Raw genomic sequence first — 19706 nt, 5'->3', positions numbered from 1 at the left:
TTCTATTAAAAAATTTGCAATTACGTGCAATTTAGTCTTACACTTAATTTTTTTTTATTTTTGACATTTTGGATTTAGTTTTATATAATAACAAATGTATGCTGACACTAATTATTCACCATTTTTTGTTCATAGGATGCCAAGTGTAATTGCTTTTATATTAATGAAAAAATAAAATTAAAGAAATTTAGTGCTTTATGCACAAAAATATTATACTAATTCGATTGTACATATAGATGAAAAAATTAACAAAATATAAAAGTTACACAACTTTTAAAAGATTAGAGGCTTTTTTTTTTTTAATAGCAAAGAAGCATATTAATACATAAAGTCACGCAGAAAATGGTATGAACTCCACGGAGAAGCATCAAAAGGCTACAAAGAGTATGGCTCCTAGACAACAACCACAAACAAGACAGAAACAACTGCAGCACACAGACATAGCGAAGCCAAACAGAATAGCAGCGTCACAAAAAACAACAAGCAGAAAAGGAAAACAATGAGAAAACCAACCACAATCAGACCCGAGGGCAGCAAAACAGAAGAACAGAAATAACAAGAAACAACAAGGTGAACTGCAAACCGATCAGCAGAAGAACCAAGTCAGCCGAACATCTGGAGAAGATGGGGTTATGTTCACTTTGTTTTATGCAAGCTTCATTTTTCAGGCCAGTGTGTATGGCGTTTCTGATGGGGAGCTTGTTACCAGTTACTTGTTTGGGCATAAGTAGACTTGTGTCAATTTCATTTGGAGTTTGCCTTTCCCCTGTTAGGTTTACGATTCCAAATGGGGATTTAGTTACATGTTATCTTAATATTTCTGTAGGAAGAGGATACGTCAAATTATCAAGAACCTGAAATAGGTGACAACTATATTTCATAAGGTGCTGCAGAGGAATTTCATAATGTGTTTTGAGCTAGCTGTAACACTATATTTATTCCTTTAGGATTTTGTTTATTTGATTTAATCAGCAGGATTAAAAGAAGTTCGGCTTGATTGCTTTAGCTACATTGATAAATGGTATATTGGTTGCTGCCAATTACTACTAATGGTGCTGCCTAACAGGTTTGGAGTTCAACTCAAAGCCTTTACTTGCATTGATGTTAGTGGAAAATTAAAACATTATAATAAACATTGATTCAACCTATTGTGGTACTTCTATCATAAACATTACAATACATGCATTCATATTATATATATATATATATATATATATATATGTATGTCTATGTCTTTATAATTGCAAATAGCTGTATAAAGAAACGTTTTAATCAAATTATAACTTTTCTTTTCATTCCTCACTTAACAAATCTCAATTTTAAAAAGAAACACTAGTAGTAGTTGATCCTGAAGAGAAGAGTAAGTGGCAATCAACTTATCAATAAGAAAAGAAGAAAGTGAGAAGTTAAACTATTTTGGTAATTTAATTTATTAATAGTTTCTGCATAATTTTCTACAAAATTAATACACAAGATATAAATGTTAATAATTGAATTTTTAAAACTTCATTCATAATTTTCATCAACATTTATCTACTAGATGGTCAATTATATAAGTCCAATTTTTTTTTTTTTTGAAAGATGATATTATATTCAAAAGAGGGGAGAAATGGAATTCTTCCCCATCATATACAGATGGGGTCATATGCCTCTACATTAGGGATAGGCATTGCTTCACATGACCCAGCATCCAAAAGTGCAAGAAGTAAAAGGCTAGAGACAGTTATTATAACAGAAAAGCTAGCTTTAAGTTACAGCTATACAATGATGAAGAGCTCATACTGCATCAGTACTAAAATACACAAAGATTTTGGACTCAATGTTAACCATCTCAGCTTCGTCATTACTACCACTTAGTACTCGGTCAACCCTTCCTTGTTTTAATTTAAAATACACAAACATCACCATCATCTCTCCCTTTGATCTCGGGCTGTGTTTGTGTCACTCACCCTTATAGATTTTGAAAACATCACCATCATTCACCCTTATAGATTTTGAAAACATCACCATCATCTCTCCCACCCTTATAGATTTTGAAAACATCACCATCATCTCTCCCTTTGGTCTCGGGCTGTGTTTGAGTCAATCACCCTTAAAGATTTTGAAAACATCACCATGATCTCTTCCTTTGAATTCCTCTTCACTCCCTTATTCCGACTTCCCCCGAATAACCATTTGCTGTTCCATCAACGTTGAACTTCATGTCTCTTCAGTAGGACATATCCATTCCACACCCAGTCTATTCTTCTTCCTTCTTTTAATTATTGTCCCAGCAGTTGGTGCCTCATAGGTGTTCAAGATCCTGCAATACTCCAAAAGCCATTTAGCATTGGCCCAGGTGTTCACTCGCAGCTTACTAACAATATAAATTTGCTTCAAGTTTCATATTTGGCCTTGAAAAACAATCTCATTCCTAAACATCCAAATAGACCAAACTAAAACATAATAAAACATTTTCCAAATTCTAATTTCATCATATTTATTGATGACATTATTCCATGACAAGAAGAAAGCAACCATATCATGCGGGAAGACCCACACTATATTCCATTCTCTACACCAGCTAACCCATAATCTGCAAGATTCATAGCAATCAAGAAAGAGGTGACTAATTTTTTTGCGGACCTTGTCGCATAGTGGACACATGGCAGCACTGCTATTGATCATGGCTCTTCTAACTAGCTCATCTTTTATCGCCACTCTTCTGTGGATAAGCTGCCACGTAAGCACTTCAATCTTGAAAGGTGCTAGGTTAGTCCAAATATGTTTCCATGGGCTCCCGTTGCTATTGTAGCTGTTTAAAGTCTGCTTGCAGAAGCTTTTAACAGAAAATTCTCCCCCTAGAGTCCCTTTCCACACTAGACAATCATCAATTTCAACACACAAATGATACCCCTTCAAAAATGGAATAAATTCACGCCATTGTTCCTCTTCCCAACCAAAAAGCCTCCTTTCAGTTGAATCTCCCATTTCCATTCGTTGTCCAACTAGCTACAAAATTCAATGACTTCCCTTTCTTTGTTAGTGGCCAACACGTAGATTCTAGGGAACATATTTTTAAGGGTAACTCCATCGGCCCACTCCTCAGACCAAAAATTGATGTTGTTTCCATTGCCTACAAATGAAATGCCCCATATTTTGATATGGTGATAAATAAAGTTGGTCGAATGCGAATTGAGGCATAATAAGGAACTTTGAGAACCAAAGAGACAAGATAAAATTTTTAGAATAAAATAATATTTTATTAATGAAATAATATTAAAATATTAATATTTAGCCGGATGTCGAAATCAGACATGAAGAAGGATCATATGGTTGATCCAAGTAGGGGAAAAGATGTCAAGCCTGACTTTATAAAATACTTGTCATGACATACATATGATGGATAGCATGTTTGCATGCTAGGAGAGTCCCGAAAAAAATTTACAAAAGTCGGTATTATACCTAGAGGTACAACAAAGTTGATTTAAGCCTCGAACTAGATCAAATAGAGAATTTAAGATGAAATTAAGAATATTAAAGTCCAGAATGGTTTAATATGGTGATTTGGAGTTCAAGGATCAATTTGGAGTCAAACCAGAATTTTCACTATCCAGAGGCAAAATGGTCATTTGCCACCTGAGGATAAAATGAGAATTTTTGGTAAAGATTTTTGGCCCCATTTGACTTATTAGAGTATGATTTGAGGATTAAGAAGTGAAAAAAAAAATTATTCTTGGTATTTTTCAGAGCATAGGGGCAAAATGATAATTTTTCTACCCTAGGGGCAAACCAGTAATTTTCCACCACCAGGACATTTGTCCAGCACATGGTCTTCCCTTATTCTCATTTTGACCATTGACTAATTGTGTGATGGAGATAAAAAGGATTAAAATTTTTAAAGTTTAAAAAAAAGACCAATGACATGATGCCACGTGTCATGTCTTTATTAATTTATTATTTTCCTTTTTAAAAGGCATAAAAATCAGCCCATCTTCCACCCCATGGCTGGCCAAACCAGCAAGAAGAGAGAGAAAACAAAAACAAAACCCTAGAGAGAGAAAATCAAAGAAAAAGTGTGAATTTTCAAGGAAATTAAGTGAAAAAGGTGAGATTTTTTCTATTAAGCTTGAGTTTTCTTATTCCCAAGCATTTCTCCTTATTTTCCATGATTAAATTGCATGTTTTCATGGTGATTTAATGGCTGGTCATATGGATCTAGAGAGAGAAAATTGTTGGATTGATTTGATTTTAATATATGTTAGTGTTTAGTGTTAGTTTAGCACGTTAGTAAACAAAATATGTAGAAAAACATTCATTTTTCCCATTACCTAGCCTTAGCTGAATTTTCAAGTCAATGGTGAGGAAGAATGTGATGTTATTTTAGGTTATTTGATTATGAAATCATGGTTTTTGATATGAAAATTAATGAATTATGGAAAGAAAATCAAGTAGGAAAAATTGTGACAATGGTGCACCATTTTGGCCGAATTTTTCCAAGAAGGAATATGAATGTGGCTTTACTGATTTTTGGGTTATTTGGCTGGACATTGGTGATTTGAAGCATTAGAAAAAGAAATGGGATCAATTGGAGCTAAATTGGATGCGTATTTCAATTTATCGGATAAATAACCGAAATAGGTCAATACAGTGTTTAGGCAAAATTTAGATCTTTTGCATTTCATACCATGCATTAGTGATCTAAATTAGTTATTTCAATTTAAGGGCAACATAGTAAATTCCTTGATTTTATACTGTGTCAAGGTGGTGTGCCCTTCAACAAAGGCAAGGAAATTACGCCTGGGGATCACTAAGCTGAGTACACCCGAAATCTGAACTTTTGAAACTTGTGAGTAAACCTATTATCGTCTGAATTATCTAGAGTAGTTTTTATTCAATTTTGTGATTTGTGAAAATTATTTTAAATTATGAATTTCTTGTTTTATGAGAAAAATATAAATTTATAAAATAAATAGAATTATAAAATAAATTGAATTTTTATAAATTGATTTGAAAATAAAATGTTGGATTTGAAAATTTGAATAATTGGAGACCATGTGATTTATTGTAAATTATGATTTGAATTAAATGGCTTGTGATAAATTGGCATGATTGGCTGAATTTATACTTGTGTTGAAAAATATGAACTGTCTGTTTTGCCTTGATAAATTGGTTAGTAATGTAATTGCCATGCTATGCCATTGAAATTTCATCAATTGGTGGATTAAAGATTAGCTACTGCAGTGGCGGGGTTCCGTGGACCAGCCTATTAGAGGGGCACGGTAAATTCCTTTATATTCTCACCTCAGTCATAGAGGCGCGTAGGGTATCTCCTGAGGTAGGCTTTTTGAGTGGACTTCACGTTAACCACCACGTGAAGTGAGACTCAGTCAACGCCAAGGAACGGCTGTTTTTTTTTTAAAATAAAAACAAGTTTTATGATTATATAAAATTTTTCACAGCCTTGGCGGACTCGGTTGGATACCTCTGGTCCAGGTGTCCCTGAGTACAGGATTTGGCATGAGCCAAGTTTTGAGAAATTCACGAGCCATATTGATTATTTGGTTGAAATGAATATTCCTGCTGTGAAAAATTTGCTGAAATGAATTATTTTTAATTGTCTCCCTTTACTCGTCTTTAGATTATTTAGATGGTGTTTGTTTACTCACTGAGATTTTATAATCTCACCCTTTTTTTATCCTGTCATTTCAAGTCGGGTTAGCATGTAGATAGTAGACATCGTCGAGAATTATAGTTGGCCATACTACTTTAAAAACTGTAGGTTTACTGTCTTTACTACTTTTGTTCATTAGTGGGCCCATGTAGCACTGTAAATTAAATTTCATACTTTGGTTTTTCGTATTATAGTTTTTATAAATATATTTAACTTTTACGCTACTAAAAATCATTTTCAAAATACTCTATAAATATTAATTTGTAAGAAAATAGAATATTTTGTCGAATATTTTTATTTTATTTAAATGGTTATAATTTCATTTTAAATCACGTTTTAGACATTCAAAATAAATTTCAATTTCGAAATATCCATTTCTCGCTTAAGTACTACATTTTGGTCGAATTTGAAATTTTTGACGAAAAATGACCAAAATGCCCCTGTGAAGTGAAATTTATTTTTCCACTTTTTTAAATCGAAAAAAGGCTTAAAAGCCTCTAAAAATACAACATTTGGCAATGATTAACCACAGGGGAGATAAGAAACTGATACGAAAGCCTTGCGACGTCTCGATATGGTATTCGGAGGATGAGTGCCTATCGGGACATCGCGACGGTTGTCACGGACTCAAGGATGGTTTCGGGTCGTGACAATTCATGTGGTATCAGAGCATGGTTTTAAAGCTTTCGATTTTAAAATTGTTTTAAAGATTTACAGTGTCAGCGTGGCCCCGAGTTAAATTAGGTCGATTAGAATGCGTAGGTTTGCATATAGAGTTTGAGGTTGCTTAGACTTGTTTTGTTTTCTTTTATAGAACATTATGCTTCCTCGACGTGGATGTCCACCCCTTACTAGATCCGCTAAGCGGGGTAGAGGTCGTCCTCGACAAAATCGGCCAGATCTTATGGAAGAGGAATCGGCTGCTTCCACTATTAGAGCAACACCTACTGCTGAGCAGCTCGAAAGTCCTCCACATCCTCCACTACCTACCGGCATTCCTACCATGCCTCTTGAGGTAACACAGGCATTGGCAGCTTTCTTTATCGCTACGGCTAGTCAGGCTCAAATTAGTCAAGTTCCACATATAGTGCCTCCAGCTACTCCTACAGTACCACCAATGCCGAATATTTCTATTTCTAAGAAATTGAAGGAGGCTAGACAGCTAGGTTGCATTTCTTTTATGGGCGAGTTGGATCCTACCATAGCCAAAGACTGGATTAATCAAGTTTCGAAAACTCTCTCTAACATGAGATTAGAGGATGACATGAAGTTAATGGTGGCTACGCAATTATTGGAGAAGAGGGCCCGTACCTGGTGGAACTCGGTAAAATCTCGAACTACTACTCCACTAACCTAGTTAGACTTTTTAAGGGAATTTGACGGTCAATATTATACCCACTTCCATCAAAAAGAAAAGAGGAGAGAATTTTTAGATTTGAAGTAGGGGAATCTAACAGTAGAGGAGTACGAAGCTCGTTTTAACGAGCTGATGTTATACCTGCCTGATTTGGTGTAATCGAAACAAGACCAGGCTAGTTATTTTGAGGAAGGGCTCCATAATGAGATAAGAGAACGAATGACAGTGATAGGTAGGGAGCCACATAAGGAAGTGGTACAGATGGCTTTAATGGCCGAGAAGCTCGCAAATGAAAATAGGAGAATGCAAGCTGAAATTACAATGAGAAGGAATCCGAGTGGATATTCTAGTCAGCAGCCAAAAAGGGGCAAAGACTCAATGGCTTCAAGAAGTACTACTTCTGTCCTAATAACATCTTCCCGACCTTTAGTTTCACAGACACGGTAGAGGCCTCCAAGATTTAATAGGTTTGAGATGACTACTTCTGAAAAGAGTTTCAGAGGTTCTTACAAATGCAGACATTGTGGGAAATATCACGTCAGACTATGTAGGAAGCTTGTAAGATGCTTTCATTGTGATCAGCTAGGTCACTATAGGAGTGATTTCCCATAGTTAGGACGAGCCACTGTAGCTGTTCCATCTCCATCAACCCGTACGAATATACAGAGAAAAGATTCCACTGAAGTACAACTGAGACAGGGAGTGACTATACGGTTTAATATGGAGAGTAACACCCCGGTATATCCACCTTTTAGACCACAAACTCGTACTTCGACAAGGGTTTTTACTGTAGTGGAAGACGAAGCACGAGTCCAATCTAGAGAGAATGAGTGAAAAGTTAGACATAGGTATAAGATAGTAATAAGAGATGTAAATATTAAGTGATGAGAATGTAAATAAAGGTTTCAAGAATAATATAGTAAATGAGTTTATAGAGAATATTGTAATGAAACTTTCTTAATATACATATTGTGGAAAACGGAGTTCGAAAATGCTAAGGATGTGCATCAATCATGCCTCTACATTATATGAAGGATAATCAAGGAAAAAGGATGACTCTTAGGAATTGTGGTATTGTATGAGATGCAATAATCAAGTTGAGATAAATCTTTGAGGCATCAATAGGATGATAAAGCAACACGCATAATAGATTATAATTCAATGGAGATGACATTGTGATGCAATGACATATAGTACAAGGTAACTTAAGCATATGGTTGGAAAAGATATGAATGATATGAAGTTGTACACAAGTATAATAAGAAGGTTGACATGTACTATAAGAATTATTATATTGAAACTAGGATTGGGATGTGGATGAATAAAGGGGAATGTAGTCCAAGACATGTGAACACATGGATCTTTATACATAATGAGAGATGTTGACATTTGAAAATGCATGTACATATGTATATATGAAATTGATAATTTTACTAACTAAGGTGAAGAATTGTTCTTAGTAATTGGGAGATTTTGAAATAATGTCCAGTGAGGTCAGTGAGCTAAAATGTTAATGGGCATGCAATGAATGATTAAATCACGTTTTAGACATTCAAATTAAATTCGATTTCGAAATATGCATTTCTCGCTTAAGTACTACATTTTGGTTGAATTTGAAATTTTTGACGAAAAATGATCAAAATGCCCCTGTGAAGTTAAATTTATTTTTTCACTGTTTTAAATCAGAAAAAGGCTTAAAAGCCTTTAAAAATACAACATTTGGCAATGATTAACCACAGGGGAGATAAGAAACTGATACGAAAGCCTTGCGAGGTCTCGATATGGTATTCGAGGGATGAGTGCCTATCGAGACATCGCGGTGGTTGTCATGGACTCAAAGATGGTTCTAGGTCGTGACAACAAATCAACCTAATTTCTTGTTAGCTGCAAAAAATACTGGTTAGTAGGGGATAAAGATGTTGTTATATCTTTTCATGTCCTAGAAATATTTCTATTTCCTCTCACACACGGCACAAGGCGATTTGGGTCATCTCTTCCCTTTTCAATGATAATTACTTTATAAATCTCCAAATCCAAATCCAAAACAACTTTGCTAGCATTGTTCTATTCCTCAACTCAAGGTCCTTATAATTGTTGAATTTCCCCTAATCAACAAGATGCATTTTTCTTTTGGATTTTGTTCCACTCCAAAGAAACCTTCTTTGGATTTTTTTCAAGCTCCATCTTCACTCATTACGAGATCTAGAATAAGGACATGTAAAATACTGGAAGGCTTGCCATTGTCAATTTCAGGATAGTAACTCTGCTTCACATTGATAGCATTCTCTATTTCCACCCGACTAATTTATCCTCGTATTTTTTTATGATTGGTCTCCAAGTTTGAAGCGATCTATTGTTTGCCTTTAAAGGGAACCCCAAATACATATTAGGTAATGAACCCACTTTGCAATCGATACCTTTAACCCATCTACTAACTACATAATCCTCCAACCTTATCCAATTTAGCTACTCTTCATGAAATTAATCTTAAAGCCTGAGGACAGCCAAAAACATTTTAAAAGTCTCTTAATGTTTGCCAAATCACAATACCTTGGTTGACAAAAGACCGTAGTATCATCGGCGAACTGAATATGCGAAACACTCATCTCGTTATCACCAATTCTAATTCCCTCAAAGAGTTGCTCTTCCTCTACTTTGTGCATCAATCTGCTAAGAGCTTTAACCACCATGTTGAACAAAAAAAAGATAACAGACAACCTTGGTGAAAGCCTTTACGCATAATGAAAGGCTCAATAGGAACCTTGTTAACAACGACAGAGACTTTTTGTAACACCTGGTACCCTCGTATAGTAGCCAATGTAACTGTCCCGGTAAAACGAAGGGCTAATTGGTACGAAATTATGTGCTAAACAACGATAAAAGGAGCAAAGGAATGCTCTAGAGTAAAATATTTCGTACGCATGGGAATAATAATTAAATAATCATGTCCTTGTCAAGGATAAATTAGTAAGTTAAAAGATGACTTGGAAGTGAATTGGGACATAATAAGATGTTCTGAGACCAAAGGAAACAAGTGAAAAATTTTAAAATAAAATAATATTAAAATATTGATATTTAATTGGATGTTGGAATTAGTCCGAAAGAAGGATTATATGGTCAATCCAAATGGGGGAGAATAAGTACGAATGAATTTCAGAGATACATAACGTAAGTAAGACTCGCACATTTTTATTAAATCGAGCTAGCTTGGGTAAGTAAATTTTTAAATATTATGGTGATACTACGTCAAAGTATAACTTCTATATTTTGATGGTACACGCGTGAAGCAAGAAAGATAGAAATAAATTAAAATTTAATAAATGTTGAAAGGTCTAAAATTATAAAGATGAAAGTTATGGTAAATAAAGAATAAAAATTGAAACTAGTTGTATGAACTTTGATTGGTGCAATGGTGATCAAATGTGAAAATAATAAAGTGGATGGATGTGATATGGATGGGACCATGAAAAAATAAATAAAACATAAAGTAGAAATGGTGTAAAGGATAGAAGAATAAAAGAACAAATAAATGAGGAAGATAAAGAAGAAGAAATGAACAGCAAAATGAGGAAAAAAGGCAATTCGATACTTGTTTTGAAGAGGTGGGGGTACGGCCAAGTAAGGAGAGAGCAAGAAAGAATGGAAAACTAAGAAGTAAAATAAGAAGAAAAAATTGATGGATAAAGGATTAAGCCAGCCAAAGTGGACAAAGAGAAGAAAAAGAAATAATGGTAGGGTCTGGCTGAATACAATCAATAAAGGAAGAAAAGAAACTAAAATTGTCACGACCCGGAACTACCCATCGGGCCCGTGACAACAGCCGCGAGGCCTCGACAGACATTCTTCACCCCAAATGTCGATTGAAACCTCGCAAGGCTTAGCATCAACTTTCGCATCTCCCCGGTGAGCAACAGTTATTAAATCTCGCATTTGAAAAAAATCATAAGTCATTTTTAGATAAGAACAATAAAATATTATTTTCTGGCTCACAGGGGTATTTTCGTAATTTTTCGTCAAAAATCTCGAAACTTGCTAAAAATGTAGTAGGTAAGCAGAAAATATATATTTAATGATTTAAAAACAATTAAGTATCTAAAACGTGCATTTGAAAGCAAATTGTTGACAACTAGTACTATTCAAAAATAATAAATAAAATATTCTATTTTCTCATAAAATAAATTTTTATAGAAATATTCGTAAATAATTTTTCGCACATGAAAGTAAAGTAAAAATTGTATGAATAGAAATATAGATAACCAAAATATAAGTTTTGATCTGCAATGACACGTGGGCTCCAATTGACCAAGAGGATGTAAGACTGTGAACTCTTACTTTCTATAATGCAGTTCCGAGCTTAGTTCTCATCTTACTCGACTATCTACAAACTGTCCTGAGCCTGAAAAATGTATAGGAAGAAGGAGTGAGATTTTATAATCCCAGTGAGTAAACAGATACCATCCAAAGTATCTAAAGCCGAGTAAATAGAGACAATTAAAATAAGTCATCATACTGTAATTTCATTACCTTTCAGTTCATTTCAACCAAATAAAATCAATCCATATAAATTGAGTAATCAACTTGGCTTATGAATTTCTTAAAAGTTTGGCTCGTGGCAAAACTCATACTCGGTTATACCTTGTGCAGGGCATCCAACCGAGTCCGCCAAGGTTGTTAAAATTTTTGTATACACTTAAAATATATTTTTAGTTTGAGAAAATACAGCCGTTCCTTGGCGTTGGCTGAGTTCCCCTTCACGTGGTGATTTGACGTGAAGTGAACCCTAAGCTTTACCCCAGGAGATACCCTACGCGCCTCTCCGTTCGAGGTAACAATATAATGGAGTTTACCGTGCCCCTCTAATAGGCTGGTCCACGGAACCCCCTCTGCAGTAAATAATTAATATATAATCCACCAATCAATAAAATTCATTCTAGCATGACATGGCAATTTATCGCAACCTAGCCTCTCAAGGCTGAATACACAGTATAAATAATTCTAACACCAAAATCAGTTTAGCCATTCATGCTCTTTTATTATCATAAGCCATTCAATTCAAAACCATAAATTTGCAACACAAGCAGGCAGTCTCCAATTACTTTATTTCAAAACCAGTATTCAATTTTTTAGAAAATTTATAAAATCACAATTTCTCTTAAAACATAGCAATTTACCATTTAAACCCATTTTCCATAAAATCACACAATTGTATAAAACTACTCTAGATAATTAAGATGATAATAAGTTTACTCACAGTATTAGGAGTAGAAATACTCCTATCTTCCGCCCTCGGGTGCAGTCTCTTACCCGAAACAATTGACTCACCACCTATCCATAATCTATGACACAAAATTCAATAAATTGTGTCAATTTATCATAAATTATTTCAGGCTCTTATCCATGCGTATGCACTAGATAGGATTTGAAATGTTTAGACAATCGCTTAATTGCGGTGTCCGACCTAACTCGCCTATACACGGTGTAAAGTCTTAAAATCCCCAATTCGACTCAAATTCCATCCATTTCAATTTCAATTATCCAATTATATCCACAATTCCTCAATGATTGTGAATTTGGTCCAATTTATCAGTCCGAACTATAAAGTACGCTTTTACCCCTAGTGGGTAAAAATTTCAATTTATTGCACCGAAAATTTCCATTTAATTTCCAACCTCATAATTCATCATTTTTCCACCCAATTCTCTTAAAATAAAGTCAACCTCATCCTCACATACCATTGGCTAGATTCGGCCTAGAGAAATTCATGGAGAAGATAAATATTTTTCTTGTTGTTTTACTCATAAACATGCTAAACTAACACTAAACACTAACATAGCTCAAAATCAAATTTATCTAACAACTTTCTCTCTCTAAACCCATATGACCAGAATTGAAATCATCCTCAAATCACATGATTCAACCATGAAAAATGATAGGAAATGCATGGGAAAGGTAAAGCACACGACAAATTTAAGAAATGTTACCTTTTTTTCTTGATTTTTGAATTTCCACCTATTTTCCCTTTAAATTTCTTGGCTAGGGTTTTATTTTCTCCTTTCTCTCTCTTGTTTCTTGCTTGGCCAAATGTTGAAGAAGAAGAATGGGTTATGGGCTGATTTTTTTATGCCTTTTTATTGTTTAATGAAATAATATTATTTTATTCATATTTTAAATATTTTATTAATTTTTTTTTCTAGCCATCCACTTGTCCTACTTTTTCCACCATGCATTCCCTTTGACTTATCCAAGTCTTAAGTGAAATTTTCAGATTTTTCCAAAGTTTTGGTGGAGCAAATGTTTCAAAATTACACTTTTGCCCCCGAACTTTTCAAAAATTACATTTTTGCCCCAAAAATTGAAAATTTGCCATAATGCATAATTTGCACCCCTCATACTCATTTCACACTCCAAATAATTAAATTCGATCAAAATCCTTTCAAAAATTAAATTTTCGATTCCAGATGGTAAAATTACCATTTTACCCTTTTACTCCAAATTATACTGAAATTAAAATTTTTCACTTCTAAACTTCAAATCTTACTCCAATAAGTCAAATGGGGCCAAAAATCTTTTCTAAAAATTTCCATTTTGTCCCCAGGTGGCAAATGACCATTTTGCCCCTGGATAGCGAAAATTTCGGTTTGACTCCAAATTGGTCCTTAAACTCCGAATCACCATATTAAACCATTCTGAGACTTTAAAATTCTTAATTTCATCATAAATTCTCTATTTGATCTAGTTCGAGGTTTAAATCAACTTTGTGGTACGTCTAGGTATAATACCGACTTTTGTAAATTTTTTTCGGGACTCTCTTAGCATGCAAACATGCTATCCATCACATGTATGTCATGACAATTATTTTTATAGAGTCGGGCTTGTCATCTTCTCCCCCACTTGAATCAACCATATGATCTTTCTTCTTGACTGATTTTCGACATCCGGCTAAATATTAATATTTTAAAAATTTTATCTTATCTCCTTGGTACCTGAAATACCTTATTATGCCTCACTTGACTTCTGAATCGCCTTTTATCTCACAAATTCTCCTATGATAAAATTATTATTATTTTATTGTTATTTTCTCACTTGTGAAATATTTTTATCCTAAACTACTCTTTTCGTCTTTTATCACTTTTAAACATTTTAATTGACCTTAATTTGCATTCGATCAACTTTATTTATCACTATATCAAAGTATGGGGTATTTCAAAAATATTTGACAAGTAGATTGACTTGTCAAAATGGGGATAAGGTCGGTTGGAGAAGGACAAAGAAAAAGGGGGAAAGAGAGAAAGAGGAAAAGCTGAAAAAGAAATGAAGAAAGAAAGAAAAGGAAAAGCCACCGGCCAAGGAAGAAAAAGGAGAAAGAGTGCTGGTGAGAGAGCAGAAAAATGGCAGCAGGAAGGTGAGAAAGCGAGGCTATGTTGCTACCGGCTTCGGTAGAAAAAATGGAAGCTGTTTGCTTCTAGATTGTGAAAGATAAAAGGGGCTTTGTGCTACTGGTCTGTGCAGGAAAAATGGAGGTTGTTTGCTGTCGGATTGTGAAGGACAAAGGGGGCTTTGTGCTGTTGGTTTTTGAGGGAGGTAGGAGAGGTTGTGAAGCTGATTCTGAGACAGAAAAGGCCTACCGAGAGGTGCAAGTGAGGAAGAGAGAAAGGCCAACTAGCGGGAAGAGGAGAGAAAAGGAAGGAAAAGAAAGGAAAAAGAGAAAAAAAATAAAATAAAAGGATGAATGAATAAAAAAAATGGGCATAGCCCAATAAGGAAAAGTAAAAAGAGCCCATGTGAAGGGTTCAATACCAACAGGGAAGAAAAGGTTCAAAAAAAAAAAAGAAAGGTGGAGATTGGGCCCAACTGAGCTCAATTTAGAAGTGCTAAAGTAAAGATAGTACATTATAGTGACGTGTCAGAGGAAATGATGAACGATTGGTAAGTAGAAATAGCGATGTAGTATCTCGTTATTTCAAGGTGAGTAAGGAGTACCCATTTTAAAAATTTTTGTAATTATATCTATATATTTATTTATGTATAATTTATTTTACATGCGAAAATTATGACAAAGCATGAGCTGGTAGAAATTTAGGAAATTTGTGATTGTTATGATTTTTTAAATATGTTTTGAATATATATATAGATTATATGTAAAGTGTTTTAAATCAGGAAACAAGCTTTTTAAGACGATTTACATAAAAAAAAAAAAGCGTGCCTTATATTTGTACGGTGTGCATTCATAATTATAATGTTTACTCACCATGCGAACTGTCATTTTGAAATTCATGCACAAATTTTTTTTTAAGGGAATGATAATAAATTTCATCATACACTATATTGAATGCCTTGGAAGAATTTTGAAACGAGATTTCAAGGACATAACACAATTTTTAAAATAGTTTTATTTAACAGAGAGATTCGAGAGTAGGTCGGATGTCACATCGGTTAAGTGTGACCCTTGTTCACGAGTGAGTTCTAGCTAGAGAATTTTCGGATCGTCGATAAGCTATTAGACATGGATGGGGTCATGGTCTATGATATACGTGGCAAGGTCACGGATGATATATGTGGTTGCGACCTCTTGATTCTCTGATGTCGGCCAACATCGTTGAGATTGCCATGGCATTATATGGGATCCAGTGGAAGCGATGCTCCCAGATATTATTATGTGGTAGCGGGACCACAGGTGCTATTGTAATTCCTACTCAAGAGTAAAGTCTCTTTGGATTTTTGACTTGTGATTTTACGCATGGTGAAAAGTATTAAGTTTTTGGTAGCTTTCTTGTTCACACAATGATGTGGTTTTAACACTTGACACAAGAGGTGGTTTACAAAATTGATTATAAGTTTCCAAAGGTTTGATTTTACGGGACCTTGCCTGATTTTACAAAACTGATTTGAGAAAATGTTAAAAAGATTTCAACGGTAGAAATCTTCTACGTACCTTAGTTTTAAAGGTATACTTAGAATAATTTGCTTTGAACAAGTTACTAAATGATTTTCATGTAGTAACCTTATTTCGCACTGGTCTTGATATGCACATATCGATGGTTTGAATTATTTAGAAATTTTTGCATTAATTTCTTGATTTATCTATAAGGCACACATTCCTTTTTAAAGTTGATGGTTTTCATATTCTTATATTTTTCAAGTTCAAAATTTCTACCTTATTGCTTATTTCTCATCTATACCTTACTCACAAAGCCGATGATCACTAAGTTTGTGAGATTCACACCTCTCTTTTTTTCCTTTTTGCAGACAGGGATCAGCTTAGCATGAAATCATCGGCGCATACGATCCGCCGTGGATAGGTAAAGGCATCTCATAGTATATTATCCCGAGTTGTTCTGCTGTTAGAGGTCATGTTGTAACACCATACTATTTAAGGTGTAATAGATATTGGTTTTTGGTATAAATGACAAATTGAAAAAGTTAGACTCTATTGTATATATATGTTCACGACTACATGATTCAAAAATTGCATTGTTTCATTATGTCTATGTTTTCAAATCAAGATATGGGAACATATATGATTATGCATTAACATGAATTAATGTTCGTATATAGTGAGCTATCGAGAATATTCATTAAGACTTATTCGGGATTTGACAAGATCTTTTAGAGGTCTCGAACGTCGATAGCAACCGAGGTGGGGTCGTTACACTTTCTCATTGATTAAACATAATAAAACGTTTATTTCCTAATTGCAAACTTTATTTGGACACAAAATTAATTATAAAGTCTAAACTACAATAATTTAAACAAAGACTCGGTTGGTAGAGCGCTTGGCTTTTAACAAGGTGGTTGTCAATTTGGTTCCCACGGAGTACACTTTTTCATTGGTCATCTATAAATTGGTTAATTCTATTGATCGAAAAAAAAATTCAAAATGGAAACCAATTAAGTTAATCAAATTAATTGACCTCCTTAATTGAATTAACCAAACCAATTTAATCGAAATTGCACAGTCTATATATATATATATATATTGAATCCTAAAATATCATTAAAAATAAATGAAAAAGAGTTTGATAATAAGACGAACCAAATAGTTTGACTAAGATACAACTTTTATGGGTAAAATTTATATTATTTACACGCTATTTTCATTTTTGTCTCTTTTGTTGAAATTTCATTTATAATACTACCCTATTGAAAAATAAAAGCATAGCACTTGAAAAATAAAAAATAACATTTGAAAATTAAAAGCATAACACTTGAATTTAAAAACGTAACACTTGAAAATTAAAAACAAAGCACTTGAAAGTTAAGAGCATAACACTTGAAAACTAAAAACATGACACTTGAAATTCAAAAGCATAACACTTGAAAGTTAAAGAGCACAACACTTGAAATTTAAAAGCATAACACTTGAAAGTTAAGAGCACAACACTTGAAAATTAATTCAGCCAGCTGGAGACACAATACTTCCAAATCGACGAGGTACCGAAGTCTCGATCCCTAGAATCATTTCATGAATTTTTTGCCGACTTTCTTGCCCTCCCAAATCTTAACATTGTCTGCCTTGATCCTCTTCAACTCTACTCGTGCTTCAGCTAGGGTTAACATCTTTTTCACGTGAATCACAGATTCCACCCCATCAGCAAAAGAGTTGGGAAGTGATACAAGGAACATCAATGTTATTTGTTCTTCCCCCATCTTGACACCCAACTTTGTCAACTTTTCTATGATCTGGTCGAAGTCTTTCTCGTGCTTGGTAAGGTGTTCACCCTCCGTCATCTTCAAACTGTATAACTTCAATTTGAGCCGCCTTATCTCCAAATAATTCTTTGCCCACTATACCACAATTTTGAAGCAGATTTTCCATCAATAATGTGATGGAAAATCATTTGAAAAACAAGAAAAAATTAGAAAATAAAAATAAGAAACAAACAAAAAATTGAAGTAGTTCGGTTATTTGTCACTGTACATGAAATGAAACAAGTTTACTGTTGTAAAATTAAAGTAAAATAAAATCTATTTTTGATTTTCCATTCTTTCTCAATATCCTCCAAATAATACTTACTCACACACCCACTCCCTTCAGCAAACCTTAATATTTTATAGAGTAAAATACAGAGTTGAGAGGTGTTTAACTCCATAGAGATTCCAAAAGTACCATAGTCTTCCAAAACTTAAAATCACTTTTGTAACAAGAAGCCTAAATAGAATAGAAAACCATATGTGACAAGAAGTTCTACATAACTAAAAATGATAAAAAAAAATTTTGGTTCCAACCAAACATGTAAATCTTTTAATTAATTAGCCTTAAAATGGAACCAAGTGATTTAAAATTTGAATCTAAGTAAAATAATTTCCGAAAAACATTTTCAGGAGTTATGCTTATTTGGAAGATGAAAATTTTTTTCTAAATGTAAAACAATATATGGGTCATTAAAGAAAACATCCATTGACCACATAAAATATCTTACGCCTTTGAAAAGTGTAAGACATTTTCAGAGAACAAAAAAATGCTCCTATATTAAACCTAGTAGTGTAAGTCTGATGAATATTAATATTTTTTTAAATTAATGAATATTAATATTTAACTTAAATTATTAAAAAATTAAAAATTAATGGTTAGATTCAAAAAAATTTTAACTTAAAATATTAATATTTAAATTATTCAATACTATTAAAATTAAAAAAATATTTTTCATAAAATCATCCAATGCAATTTTGTAAAGCCCGACCTTATAAAATACTATTCATGACATACATGTGATGATAGCAAGATTTCATGCTAGGAGAGTCCCGAAAAATTTACAAAAAAGTCAGTATTGTACCTAGAGGTACAACAAAGTTTATTTAATCCTCGAACTAGATCAAATAGGAATTTTAAGGTGAGATTAAGAGTTTCACAGTTCATGGATGACTTAAAATGGTAATTTGGAGTTTGAGGATCAATTTGGAGTCAAATCGGAATTTTCACTAACCAGGGGCAAAATGATCATTTGCCACCTCGAAACAAAATGGAAATTTTAGAAAAGATTTTTTTTTGCCCCATTTGACTTATTGGAGTATAATTTGACTTATTGGAGCATGATTTGAGGTTTAGAAGTGAAAATTTTATATTTCGGTATAATTTGGAGTAAAATGGTAAAATGGTAATTTTACCACCCCAGGGGCAAAATCGTAATTTTTCGCCACCAAGATATTTTTTCCAGCACATGGTCTTCCTTTATTCTGATTTTTGACCTTTGACTAATCATGTGGTGGAGATAAAATGTTTAAATTTTTAAAATTTTAAAAACGGACCAATGACATGATGCCACGTGTCATGCCTTTATTAATTTATTATTTTCCTTTTTAAAAGGCACAAAAATCAGCTCTTCTTCCACCCCATGGCCGACCAAACCAGCAAGAAGAGAGAGAAAATAAAAACAAAACCCTAGAGAGAGAAAATCAAAGAAAAAGTGTGAATTTTCAAGGAAATTAAGTGAAAAAGGTGAGATTTTTTCTATTAAGCTTGAGTTTTCTTATTCCCAAGTATTTCTCTTTATTTTCCATGATTAAATTACATGTTTTCATGATGAATTCAATTCTGAAAAAATGGGTTAGGAGAGAGAAAGTTGTTGGATTTATTTGATTTTTATTTATGTTAGTGTTTTTAGTTAGTTTAGCATATTTAGAAACAAAACAACAAGAAAAGAATTTATTTTCTCCCCCAACCATTAATGGCTGAATTTACCATGTAGTGAGTGAGGA

Source organism: Theobroma cacao, chromosome 10 (assembly GCF_053813885.1).
Source record: "Theobroma cacao isolate CCN51 chromosome 10, ASM5381388v1, whole genome shotgun sequence".
NCBI classification, from domain to species: Eukaryota; Viridiplantae; Streptophyta; class Magnoliopsida; order Malvales; family Malvaceae; genus Theobroma; species Theobroma cacao.
The sequence above is the reverse complement of the archived record's forward strand: the minus strand, read 5'-3'. Positions refer to the sequence as shown.